This window comes from Solanum pennellii, chromosome 6, assembly GCF_001406875.1.
Source record: "Solanum pennellii chromosome 6, SPENNV200".
In the NCBI taxonomy this organism is placed as follows: Eukaryota; Viridiplantae; Streptophyta; class Magnoliopsida; order Solanales; family Solanaceae; genus Solanum; species Solanum pennellii.
Window position 1 is genome coordinate 7,147,425 of NC_028642.1, and position 12,219 is coordinate 7,159,643.

Below are 12,219 nucleotides of genomic sequence, written 5' to 3' on the forward strand. Positions count from 1 at the left end.
GTTTAGGTGTATACGATGTTAGTGTTTGCAGTTCTATTTATTTTTTAATACTATGATGTATGTGATTATTATTTGGAAAATATGGAGTATCATACTTCACGCCTTATCTCACTCTTAATTATCTAAGACACATATTAGAGTAATTAAGCTTTGTATGACACTTGTTTGATGCAATTATTCACATTTGAAGTTTGAGCTAGTTATCACTATTGATGACTTAGTTATTTTTAAATTGTGTAAGTTTCTAAAGGTTACTAGATTTAACTGTTACAAATTTTTTTCATATGTTATTAAACAACTATACTAAAAGAAATGATAACATTTGTAGGAAAAAGGTCTTCTAAAGAGGCACTTGTAAAACAGTAGTTTGAGTATAAGTAGTGTTACAATAGGTTTTAGTCAAATAATATAACAAAATTATATCTTAATGTCATGTTATTGTGTCTTTCTTTACTTAAAGGTTATATCTTTATTTTGTACTTGTTAAAAATTTATTTCTTACGAAAATACTTGTCTCATTGCATCTCCACTACAATATGGATTCTTTAATAAGTATAAAAATTTTGCTTCATTTTGTCATGTTTTTAAGTATGCAACTTAATTACTTTATGTGGGAATAATATTTGAGGAAATGATTGGATATGCTATAAAATATTATATGCATTTAGAAGGTATAAACATGTATCTGAAATTTTATTTATTAGAGCATAAAGTTTAGTTTTTATCCTAAAAAAGATTCAGAAGCTGTAGAAAATCTCCTCAAGAAAGAAATTCAAAATAAGTAGTGTACCATTATCCACTCATAAAGAAATCCTCTCAACGAATAAAAAATTAACACTTGATGTGTCGAACTTAATTCCATAGATCTTATGATTTCTTGATTCTACATTGACATTCAGAAGCTAATGATGATGATAAATATAACATAATGTCTGTTATTTTTATTTATCTTGTAAATGTAGATAATACTCTTATCTTTTTAAGAAAAATCATTAGCTCAAGAAGTAAAAAAGAATTGCTATAGAAATGTTACATAGTGTTGATGAAAGTTCCGCCAAAATTACATAATAATACTTAAAAAGCTTCATCTTATGATATTATTTTTTTATCTTAATAAACTATTATAGTACTCCTTATTTGAATTGTGCTCAGAGTTATGTGGATTAATCGGTAGACTATTGCAGTCTGGTACCCTTTTGATAAATTGGAGCCTTCTGCAAACTATTCTTCTGACAAATATTGCTTTCATGAACTAATATAAAATATCAATCATTGATATTTTCACCCTTTGATTTCTTGCTTTTAGAGCATATTAGGTCATTCCAATTCTAGAAATGGTATGATTAGTCTTAGTTTCTTACTTATTTGTTAGTTTATAGGAGGTGTTATCTTTACCGAATTTGTTATGGAATGTAACATTTTTTTACATTTTATTTTATGTGAGAAGATTAAATAAAAGAATTTGACTTTTTGATGTAGAAGTGTGTATGCTTCTTTTTGTTGCTTGGAGGGGTAAAACCGTTTTTTACAAGGAAAAAATAAAGATCAATGGCTCCCGTAAAAAAGGACTATAAGAAGATTGCAGGTGATGTAGTTACATGTGTATTTAGCGTGGTAACTTCAGTTGTAATCATTATTTTTCACAAGGCTTTAATGATGAACTATAGATTTTTCTTTAGTAAATTTCTCATCGATATTCCATCATATTCCCTATGTTGATTATGATTTATTAATTTCTGTTATCTGGAATCACTTAACACTAATGTCTATAGAAAAAGATAGTAGTTTTATGTGATACTTGGATACACTAAAATCTGTGGGAGAATACGACAATTTGATGGGATACTTAGATTGAAGAACCGACAAGCAAAACACATGCTTCGTTACACTGAAGCTCAAAATTCACAGGAGATACAAAAAAATTCTTAGTAAATATGAATCAATGCATATAGCATTCAACAAGACTATAAGACAAACTTCCGTATGAAATAAAACTCTAAGACAAACTTGGAGCTAAGAAGGTTGGATGCTTTGTTGATGATGAAAATTTGACATTACTATACATTCATCTGAGTCTTTTTGTTATATGGTGTTTCTAGCTTTTGATTACAACAATTTTCGCAGCTACAAAGTTAATGATGATGCATTTTGTCACAACCATCATGACAATTGTTATTAGGTGGAACGGGTAATACAAACTTCTCATCTACACCTTCCAAATGCTTTAAAATTGTCATGTTACAAGTCCTTTTACTATTGTGAAGAACATCAGTTTCATGTGGAAATCTTGAAATTCTACCAGGTAATAATATGCTAATCACCTTTTCTTTCTCTTTTCGTTCTATTGTAGCTTATCTTTTGCTCTAAATGTGTCATGGGAGCAGATGGGATGGTACTGGTGAAAAGAAGAGGAAAGATATATATTGAAGGGAAGTTATGCATTCTGATAGTCTATATAAAGAGTTAAGAACAAGAACAAATGAGAAGCAGAAGTTCCTCAAACACTAAATGTGCTAGTCACTAACATAGAGTATATGCATGAGATTAAAATTCTAAATTAGCTTCCTTTTCTTAGTCGAGTGTGTGGAGATAAATAGACAACTAGCATACGAATATTCAAATCATGTTGATAGTCTTATTAATAAATATGTTGGGAAATTCCTCTTGATTGGCACATAGTAATTACAAAAGATTCATATAGTTAATCCTAACATATTTTGAGAATGAAATGTAGTTTGATTATTTTTGCTTTGAACTATGAAATACTTGTTGAATATGGAGTAACCAAGATCAAAATGAGGAATTGTAGTCTTTTAAAGTAGGTATTTACTAGAGTCCCTCGACGGAATTGAGATGAGCGGATGTCGCCCTGCAAACACCAAATGTGAACTTTCTGTCTGAGAAAGAACCTATCTATTAGTGTTTGGAGAAGCTTTAATAATTTATCATCACATGTAGGAGAAAAAAAATGTATTCCCCCAATTCATTGTTGAATCTCTATATAAGATTTGTCGAGGAACAATTAAATTTTACATCTTCATTCTCAAAACAGCTCCCTTCTTTTTGCAAAGTGCACTAATATAATTTTCACCAGCCAAATTTTTTATTTTGCCTCTTTTATTGTCTTTTGTCTTCTTTGTGCTCATCGTTTTTTGACGTTGTAAATTGATAACACTCAGTGTCATTTCATTAACAATAAAACAACACTATGTTCTAGATAATAACATCTCTGGGCTGAAATTTGTTAACTGTTTTGGGCTAAATTTCTCACTTTCCAATATTACCAATTTAGCTCATTTATAGAAACCAAGTCAGCAAAGAAAATGGTGTTAATTTGTTAACAATTTTAGGTTGAAATTTCTTTGTTACATTAAGCATTTGACATGGATTTGTAAACTAAAATTTCATGATTTATGACATTCTATTTTAAGTGCTATCTGATGTCATAATTATATAATTATTTCAGCTTATACAACTTAATGTTCGAAAATGCAGCATTTGGCCTGGTAAACTTCAAGAGTTATAGAAATGCAGCAGCTGGTCATATCCCTAAGACATTAGTCATCATTTAGTTCAAACAATATATATTTTTAAGCTGCAACTATGTTGATATAATTTAATAGAATTTTATTTGTGAGGCTTAAAGAGATATATTATGTTTACAAGAACTAATAATGATATGATCTAATATTAAGAAAACTTTGTTCCTACTAAAAGATCTATTACTAATAATTTAATTGTATTTATTGGAAAATTAGGTCATTTTCTGGAGGAACACAATAGCCATTATCATATGTGGCGACTTTTAATGGAATTAATTAAATGTACGCAGCGTAAAATGAACCCTAAAAAAAAAGTGAGACATTTATTGTAGCTATTAAAATTGTCATAAATTATTGTTGTTAAAGATTGTTATTTTTAATGGCAATTTAGTTAACATTACTGCCACAAAAAATAGATACTAAAAAGGCATTATTAGCGATTTTTGAATTGATTTCGCAGCTATAATAATTGCCGCTATACAATTATCATAAAAGCTAGTCTTATTTAGCGTATATAGAGGATACCCTTACCAGCATTTGACTAAATGGTTTCCAAAGGCTTTAGCGACGCTAGAATCAACGACTAAAGTTAAATGGCTAGTTAATATTTTGGTGGCAATACCTATTGCCGCTAAAGGATTTTTTTATTGCCTCAAGAGATCCTTTTTGTTGTAGTGACTATATCTCTTAAGTGATGTTTGTCAGTTAAAAAAACAACCACAACAGTAATTCCATGGTTCCTCAAGGGGTTATGCTTAGTATGAATGGGGGTATGGGACTTTATTCATGCATTGCACAAGTAAACTTTGAAAGGGAGCATTATATGTCTTATATGATATTATGATTATGTGGTGACTTCATGTTTCAAATAGTTTTCCTTTTTTGTTTATATTGTTTTGTCACCTGAGCAGCTTTACTGTAAAATGCAAGGGTGAATTGGTAAATTCACCAACCTTCCAAATAAGAGTTTGGGAAGTTTTCTAAGGGTATTCTAGGTATTTTAAGTGGGTTTATAAGTCCTAATTACCTAGATGAATTCATTTTTCGAAAATCAAAACCCAAAACCTCTAAAGATCTCTCTAGAACTCCATTGAAGCTTGAAGAGAGATTGAAGCTTGAAGGTTGATTTTTCCACAAAATTCTATCATTTTCATGGATTAAATTCAGTAAGGTATGTTTTTTCATCCTTGGAACTCTTTTCTTCAAGGAGCCAATCTTCAAAGTGTTTTTCAAAGACTTTTCAAAAGATGAGTTTTCTAAATTGAAATCTATCTATCGATTCTTGCATTAAAAGTTTTGAATCATTGAATATTTATTGAATTATTGTTAATTTATAGGATTTTAACTTAAAATCTCATGAACCCATGCGAAACCTAAGTTCTTCAAATTGGTTATATTGTGGGTATTGATGATCATGTCTCAGTGCTTATGAATTCTAGTGTAGTTTTAGTTGGGTTATTAAATGATGTAAGATTTGTATCAATTTTATGTATAGGCTGTCTTAGATTAATAAATTTTTATTTAATTGATTTGTATTCATTGAGTATTGTAGTTTTTGTATTTAATAGATGTTCATGGCCATGGATAAGGATCTTTTGGTATTATATTGGATGATTTAGCTATGGATTGAAGTGGTGAGAATGGATCGGTGGTACGTGGCCCTAATTCTCTGTATTTTATGTTAATTAGGTCTTGAATTATGTTGTGATTGGTATGGTCCACCTATCTTGGCGGTGCTATGTGCTTTACTTGTGAATTATGTGGCCTCGTCGGCGTTACTTTATGTATTATGATGATCATGGACTTGTCGGGAAATTACTTTATATGTTATGATCATTTGAGTGGTTGATTACGTGAAGTATGACCATATCTAATCTACATGTGGCTAGGGTGAAAGTATGTGTTGCTTCTATTGATATTGTTAGGTGATCATGTTAGACTATGACCATGTCATTATGTGTGTAGTCTTAGAGTTGATGCATGATTCTTCCTAATTGGCTCTCTGATTCTTGTGATGGTTATGTTGATGATTCTATGGTAGTATATAGGGTGACCTAATGTTGACTTGGTTGTTCTTGTGTGCTACTTGGAAGATATGTTATATGTTATATGTGAAGTATGGACGGGTCTTGGTTAGGTAGACCTAAGTACCTTCTCTTATGCATGAATGATACATGAATATGTGATATCTTGACTAGGTAAGCTTAGTGCACCCTTGTCTTGTATGTGAGACCTTGAACTATGTAAAGAAGGTCATTATGTAGAACCTTTGACAAAGAAGGTCAGTAAATCCTTGAAGTCGAAAGTTGTATGGTATCCTTCTTGTGTGAATGGTTGACTTAGGGATTGATTGTCTGGAACGACATGAAATCGTTCTTAGAAAAATCATTAAGTTGTCCTATTGACCATTGTAAGGCAACCCTGGGGAACCTCTTACATAAGGTAAATGTGATTGGGTTATTAACTGGATATGGAACTTCTTCATGTAATCCTTTATTGAAATACTCTATGATAACAAAGGCTATCACCGAGTGAGTATGGTTTGGGAAGTAATTCTAGTTAAGGATGAGACTAGGGTACAAAGAAGCCCTTAATATTCCTTAACCATGTGCCTACCATTGGCAAGTAGAACACCCTCCATCGGAGTAGGTTACAACTCCAGATTCCATGCTTAGCTACTATGGTATATGTCGGTTATTGCCTATTCTCATCTTATGGGATACCTACTAGTAGTGGAGAAGTTCTATGAAGTTTAGGTGGTGGTATGGGATGCTATCTATACATTGCACAACAGGCTTTTAAGATGTTAGTAAGTCAGTCCCTTGGTCTTCTCCAAGACCATTACTTTAATTTCCTTATGTAATGAATGTCTCTCAAATGAACTGAAGAAGATGATGACTTATGTTAGAAAGCATGTTAAATGAATTAGTACTTACCTAGAGTAGTTTAAGGGTTGTCTATTTAAGGTGTGAAGGGTGAATAGGAATGGTCACTTCATATCTTACCTAGTAAGTCTTAAGAAAGACTTTTAGATAGGAAAGTTGGTTGATACATTAGACATGATCTGACCTTAGGTAGTCTTATGGATTATTTAGGTAATCTTGGAGAGGTCAAGCATGGACATTATATTCTTTATTTACTTAAGTAAGTCTTTTGATAACCATTGGGAGGAGAATGTCATATTATATACACACACACACACACACACACACACACATATATATATATATATGTTATGTCATGTTATGAAATGAGAATGATTCTATCTTAGGTAGTCTAAAGGATCTCTTAAGTGTGTGTGAAGGGATTGTATGGGCGGTCGCTTCACAACTCACTCAAGTGAACCTTAGAATCACTTTTTGTAGGAGCATCTCATGCTTACGTGTTTGGTGTATTGTAAGTATATATATCTCATTATAGGTGGTCTTAAGGATCATCTAGGTGTGCCTAGAGATGTGTATGGTGGTCTCTCTTTGTCTTACTTGACTGAGTCTAAGGATAGCTTTTAGTGAGAAGGTTGCATGTTTAAAAGGGTCACTGTAAAGATGAAGTTAGTTCCCTATAACTTGGACTAGGTTTACTGTAATATTTCTTAAAATAAAATAAAATGTTAATCTGATATATTATGTGTTTCTAAGGTGTTAAATGTTGTTCTTATGGTTATGATATGTTGTTCTAATAAAAAAGAGCATATTTCTAATAAATGTCTGATTTCATGATTTTATGCATTAAGTCATACTTAGTATATTTACAAGTGTTTATACTAATTCAATAAAATTTGTTATATCTAAAGGTGTGGATGGAAGGTGAGAAGGATATTGAAGGAAAGATTGGATTCTAGTTTCCGCTCAAGTAAAGTTGAAGTATGTCCTTACTTGACTCGAGGGCATAATCGTCTTTAGATGTATTTATCTCAAATTATTGTAATAAATGTTAGATTTCTATATTCGTATTGTATGGGCGGTGTCCCGTATTCTTGATTCTAATAATGACATTTGTTGATACTTAGAGTTTTCTATGATTTTAATATGAAAGACGTTTTAAGAAATTTCGTGTGAAAATTTTTAATTCTACACTACTTTTCACACATGTATGCGATGACTGATGTCCAAGGGGATTGTATAAGACCTCCGTGAGGTCAAGTACATTGTGTTTCACTCAAAGAATATCCTATCTTATAGGGTGTGCATGCGGGTCGTGACAGACGAACCATCGTTTGATCATTTGGTCGTCCTTTTCGACCGTTGTTTGGACACTGCCTGGCAGTTATGCACCTTAAATTGGGGTCCTCGTCTAGGGACCTTCTGGGTCCTAGGTGGAGTCGTACCCAGAATTTAACCCTCAAAACATGCACGTCTAGGTCTTAGGAACCTCCCTTATAAATTTCAACACGAAACATGCAAAGGCACACTAGAACACATGCAATCACATAAGGGACTAGTTGTCGAACATCTTGGTCATCCCCTGACGTTTGATTTCAAACTCAACTGGAATGACTTCAAAACTCATATACACATTAATTTATCTAATTAGAATCCCTTAAAGCACTTGTAAATCTCTAGATAAACCTAGTTCACTTTAGGGTCGTCACACCTTAACACTTAGTAAGATTTTAAAATCCTTTGTAAAAACTTACTCACTATGAAGTCTTAGCTCAAACTTCATTGATATGTTACATAAACATAATTTATCTTCTCAAGGACATGCACGTGGAAGAAATTTTAATGGTGTCTGATATGCAACGGTGATCATGGTAGAGGTCACAAAAACAACAACAACAACAACAACGACTACCATAGAAATTATTTCACTACTCCTTCCAATCCTGTCCACATCCAAACGCTTATTACATTCTAGGTCCAGCTCCACACACTAGTACTTATCCATTTTATCCTAGTTATCTAGTAGCTCCTTCTCCTTTTCGATGTCAATTAGGTTTTCAACCTACTCATACCGTAAGAGTTTTTCCATTTCTTGGTTATAGAGCATTCTTTTCTGATCTTCAATCTCTCTCCTCTGCACTTTCTTATAATCCGGCAGGTCATATTCCTTGGTATGTTGACACTAGAACCTCTTCACATATGACACCTAATCCTTCACATATCTCTTATGTTGAACCCTATAATGGTAATGACGTGTTATGGTAGGTAATGGATATTGTGTAGTCCATTTCGTTTTTTTATCGACTTTAGCTATTCAATTGGTACAAGTAATTGTTAAAAAGGAATAGTAATAAGAGTTGAAAAGTAGAGATTTCGTGGTTGGAAAATTGGTAATATTTGCAACCTTTTTGACTTTGCTACATTTACCTATGGCATTAGTGACATAGGCATAATTTTCTCCTTCTATAAATAGAGCATTATTGCTCATTTGTAGAATACACCAAGTTAGAGAGAAAATCCATTTTCAGAGCAAAGTGAGGTATTCCATAAACTATACAAGAAAAATAGTTTGTGAAGAAAAATAGAGTGAGTTATACTTTAGTAAAGTGGAAACCAAAAGAGTGTGGTTCCTTATGAGTGTGTAGTAGTCACTTTTAGTATTGTATTCGTGACTACAGAGTGTAAATTCCTTACTATAGTGATGTTAGGTTCTCCTCTTGGCCTGTGGTTTTTCCTTATTTAGAAGGGTTTCCACGTAAAATTCTTGGTGTCATTATTTTCCCATTTTATTTCCATTACTTTTACCATATATATTTTTGTGCTTGTACGCATTTTCTTAACAAACTGGTATCAAACCTAAGGTTGTATCTGAGTATGCTCTGCGGTTGCAGCACAGTCTGAACTTCCACATTAGAGAAGATTTACTTTGATTTGTGATAACTATATTTTTGAGGAAAATGATGGAAGCCAACACGATTAGAATGGTTACTTTGAATGGTATTAATTATGTCATTTGGAAGGCCAAAATGAAAGATCTGCTTTATGTTAAGAATTTTTATAAACCAGTATTTACCACTGTAAAGCCTAATAATAAAACAAATGAAGAGAGGAATTTGTTGCATAGACAGGTTTGTGGATTAATTAGGCAATGGGTTGATAAGAATGTATTGAACCATATTTAGGGGGAAACAAATCCTCGAATCCTATGGGAGCATCCTAAAATTTTGTATTCTCGGAAGAGTGGCAACAAGAAAATGTTCTTGTAAAGCAGATGTTGAGGTTAAAGTATCATGATGGTTATCCGATGACAGACCATATGAATAATTTTCAGGGGATCATGAACTAGTTATCTGCTATGGGCATCAAATTTGATGAAGAAATTCAAGGCTTGCTTCTACTTGGTTCCATACTAGACTCGTGGGAAACATTTAGAACTTCATTGTCATAGTTTTCTCCAGATGATGTGATCTCTATGGATTTTGCTAAGATTAGTGTCTTGAATGAAGATATGAGAATAAACACTCAAGGTTCTTCTTTGTCGGATGTCCTGATAACTGGCCCAATGGGGAAAAACAAAACACGTGGTTCTCAGTATAGAGAAAAAAAATGGGATCATATCCACAGGCATACTTAAGAATGTTGAGTGCTATCACCGTATCATAAAAGGGCACACAAAAAAGTTCATCAGGAAGTTGAAGAGGGAGAATAAAAAGGAATAGGAAACTAAAGAAAATGGCAATGGAAATTGTCTAGACACCATCACCACCGAAGAACTTGTTATCGTTCTTAATGTGGATATGATAAATATTTCTTGTTATGATTCACGCTGAGTTGTGAACGCTGGTGCCGCATCTCATGTGACATCTAGGAAGGATGTTTTCTCTTCATATACTCCTGGTGATTTAGGAACCTTGAGTATGGGTAATGATATTGTTTCTAGAGTGGTTGGTGCTGGTACAATTTGTTTGAAAACTATTGTTGGAACTAAACTAGATTTTAACAATGTGAAACATGCTCCTAATGCTCGTCTGCACCTGATTTTTTATGTTGATGTTTTTGAAGATGAAGGATATGTTAGTACCAACAGTGATGGAAAATGGAAGCTCATTAAGGGTTCCTTGGTTGTGGCTCGTGGTAACAAATGGTGTAGTCTATACTGGACTATGGTATATGCTTGTGTTAATATGGTGAATGTGGTTGAGAGTTATATCTCTTCAACATTATGGCACAAGAGGCTTAGCCACATCACTGAAAAGGGACTTAAATTTCTAGCCAAGAATTAATTATTGTGAAATTTCAAAAGTGTTAAATTAGGAAAGTGTGAGCACTACTTGGCTGGTAAACACAACAGAGTCTCCTTTAAGTCTTATCCTCCTTAAAAAAGACAGACTTGCTTGAGTTGGTGCACTCTAATTTATGTGGTCCAATGAAGACAAGAACATTGGGTGGTGCACTCTACTTTGTCACTTTTATTGATGATTGCTCGAGAAAACTTTGGGTCTATGTATTGAAGACTAAAGACTAAGTGTTAGGTGTCTTCAAGCAGTTTCAGGCTTCAGTTGAAAAAGAAACTGGAAAGAAACTTAAATGTATTCGTACTGATAATGGTGGTGAATATAGTGGACCATTTGATGAATACTGAAAGCATCAAGTTATTAGACACCAGTAGACTCCTCCCAACACTCCTTGGCTTAATGGTTTGGATAAAAGGATGAACATGTCCTTGATGGAAAGAGTTATATGTTTGTTTTCTGAAACAAAGTTGTCGAACTCATTTTGGGGTGAGACTTTATTGACCGCTGCACATGTTATTAATCTATCTCCTTTTGTTGCTTGTAAAGTGATGTACCAAATATTGTTTGGTATGGAAAGGATGTTTCCTATGACAATTTGAGAGTATTTGCTTGCAAAGCTTTTGTACATGTGTCGAAAGATGAGAGGTCAAAATAAGATGCCAAGACAAGGCAATGCATCTTCATTGGATATGACCTTGATGAATTTGGTTACAGGATATATTATCCAATTAAAAAGAAAATTGTGAGAAGTTGTGATATTATTTTCATGGAGAATCAAAAAAATTAAAGATATTGACAAAGCGGAGAAGGTAGAATCTTCATATTTTGATGGTATAGTTCATCATGATGAAATTCCACACACAAGTATACATGATGTTATTGGGCTTGATGATCGTGGTGACACATAATCATGTATCGGACCAACATGTTGATGTTGATAATAACAATGATATTGTTATTGATGATCCTCTTGCTCATGAAGTTGTGGATGAATCAAATATTCCGCTTAGGAGGTCCACAAGACAACGGGTTCGTTCCTCTCATTATTCACCCAAAAAGTATGTGTTACTCACTGACAGGAGAGAACCTGAATATTATGAGGAGGCCATGGAAGATGAGCACAAGGGTCAATGGATTGAAGCCATGCAAGACTAGATAAAGTCTCTGCATGAGAACTACACATATGAGTTGGTAAAACTGCCCAAGGGGATAATTAAAGTTAAAGAACACAACTTGAAGCCCAGATACAAAACTAGATTGGTTGTTAAGGGATTTTGTCAAAGAAAGGGTATTGACTTTGATGAAATTTTTTCTCCTATTGTGAAAATGTCCTCAATTTGCACAGTTTTAGGTTTGGTTGTCAGCCTTAATTTAGAGATTGAGCAGATGGATATGAAGAAGGTTTTCCTTCACGGAAGAAGAGATTAATATGGAACAACCAGAGGGCTTCAAAGTAAAAGGTAAAGAAAAAATTGTTTGCAAACTCAGAAAGAGTCTATA

At 33.1% G+C, this 12,219-nt stretch overlaps 1 long non-coding RNA gene across 1 annotated transcript; it reads left to right on the plus strand.

Annotated features, from left to right (window-relative positions):
• Positions 1-4,599: 4,599 nt before the first annotated feature.
• On the plus strand, positions 4,600-7,590 carry LOC114077531. Its single transcript, XR_003578814.1, has 3 exons — positions 4,600-4,713; positions 5,111-5,193; positions 7,336-7,590. It is a non-coding gene; the product is annotated as an uncharacterized LOC114077531 (long non-coding RNA).
• Positions 7,591-12,219: the final 4,629 nt, after the last annotated feature.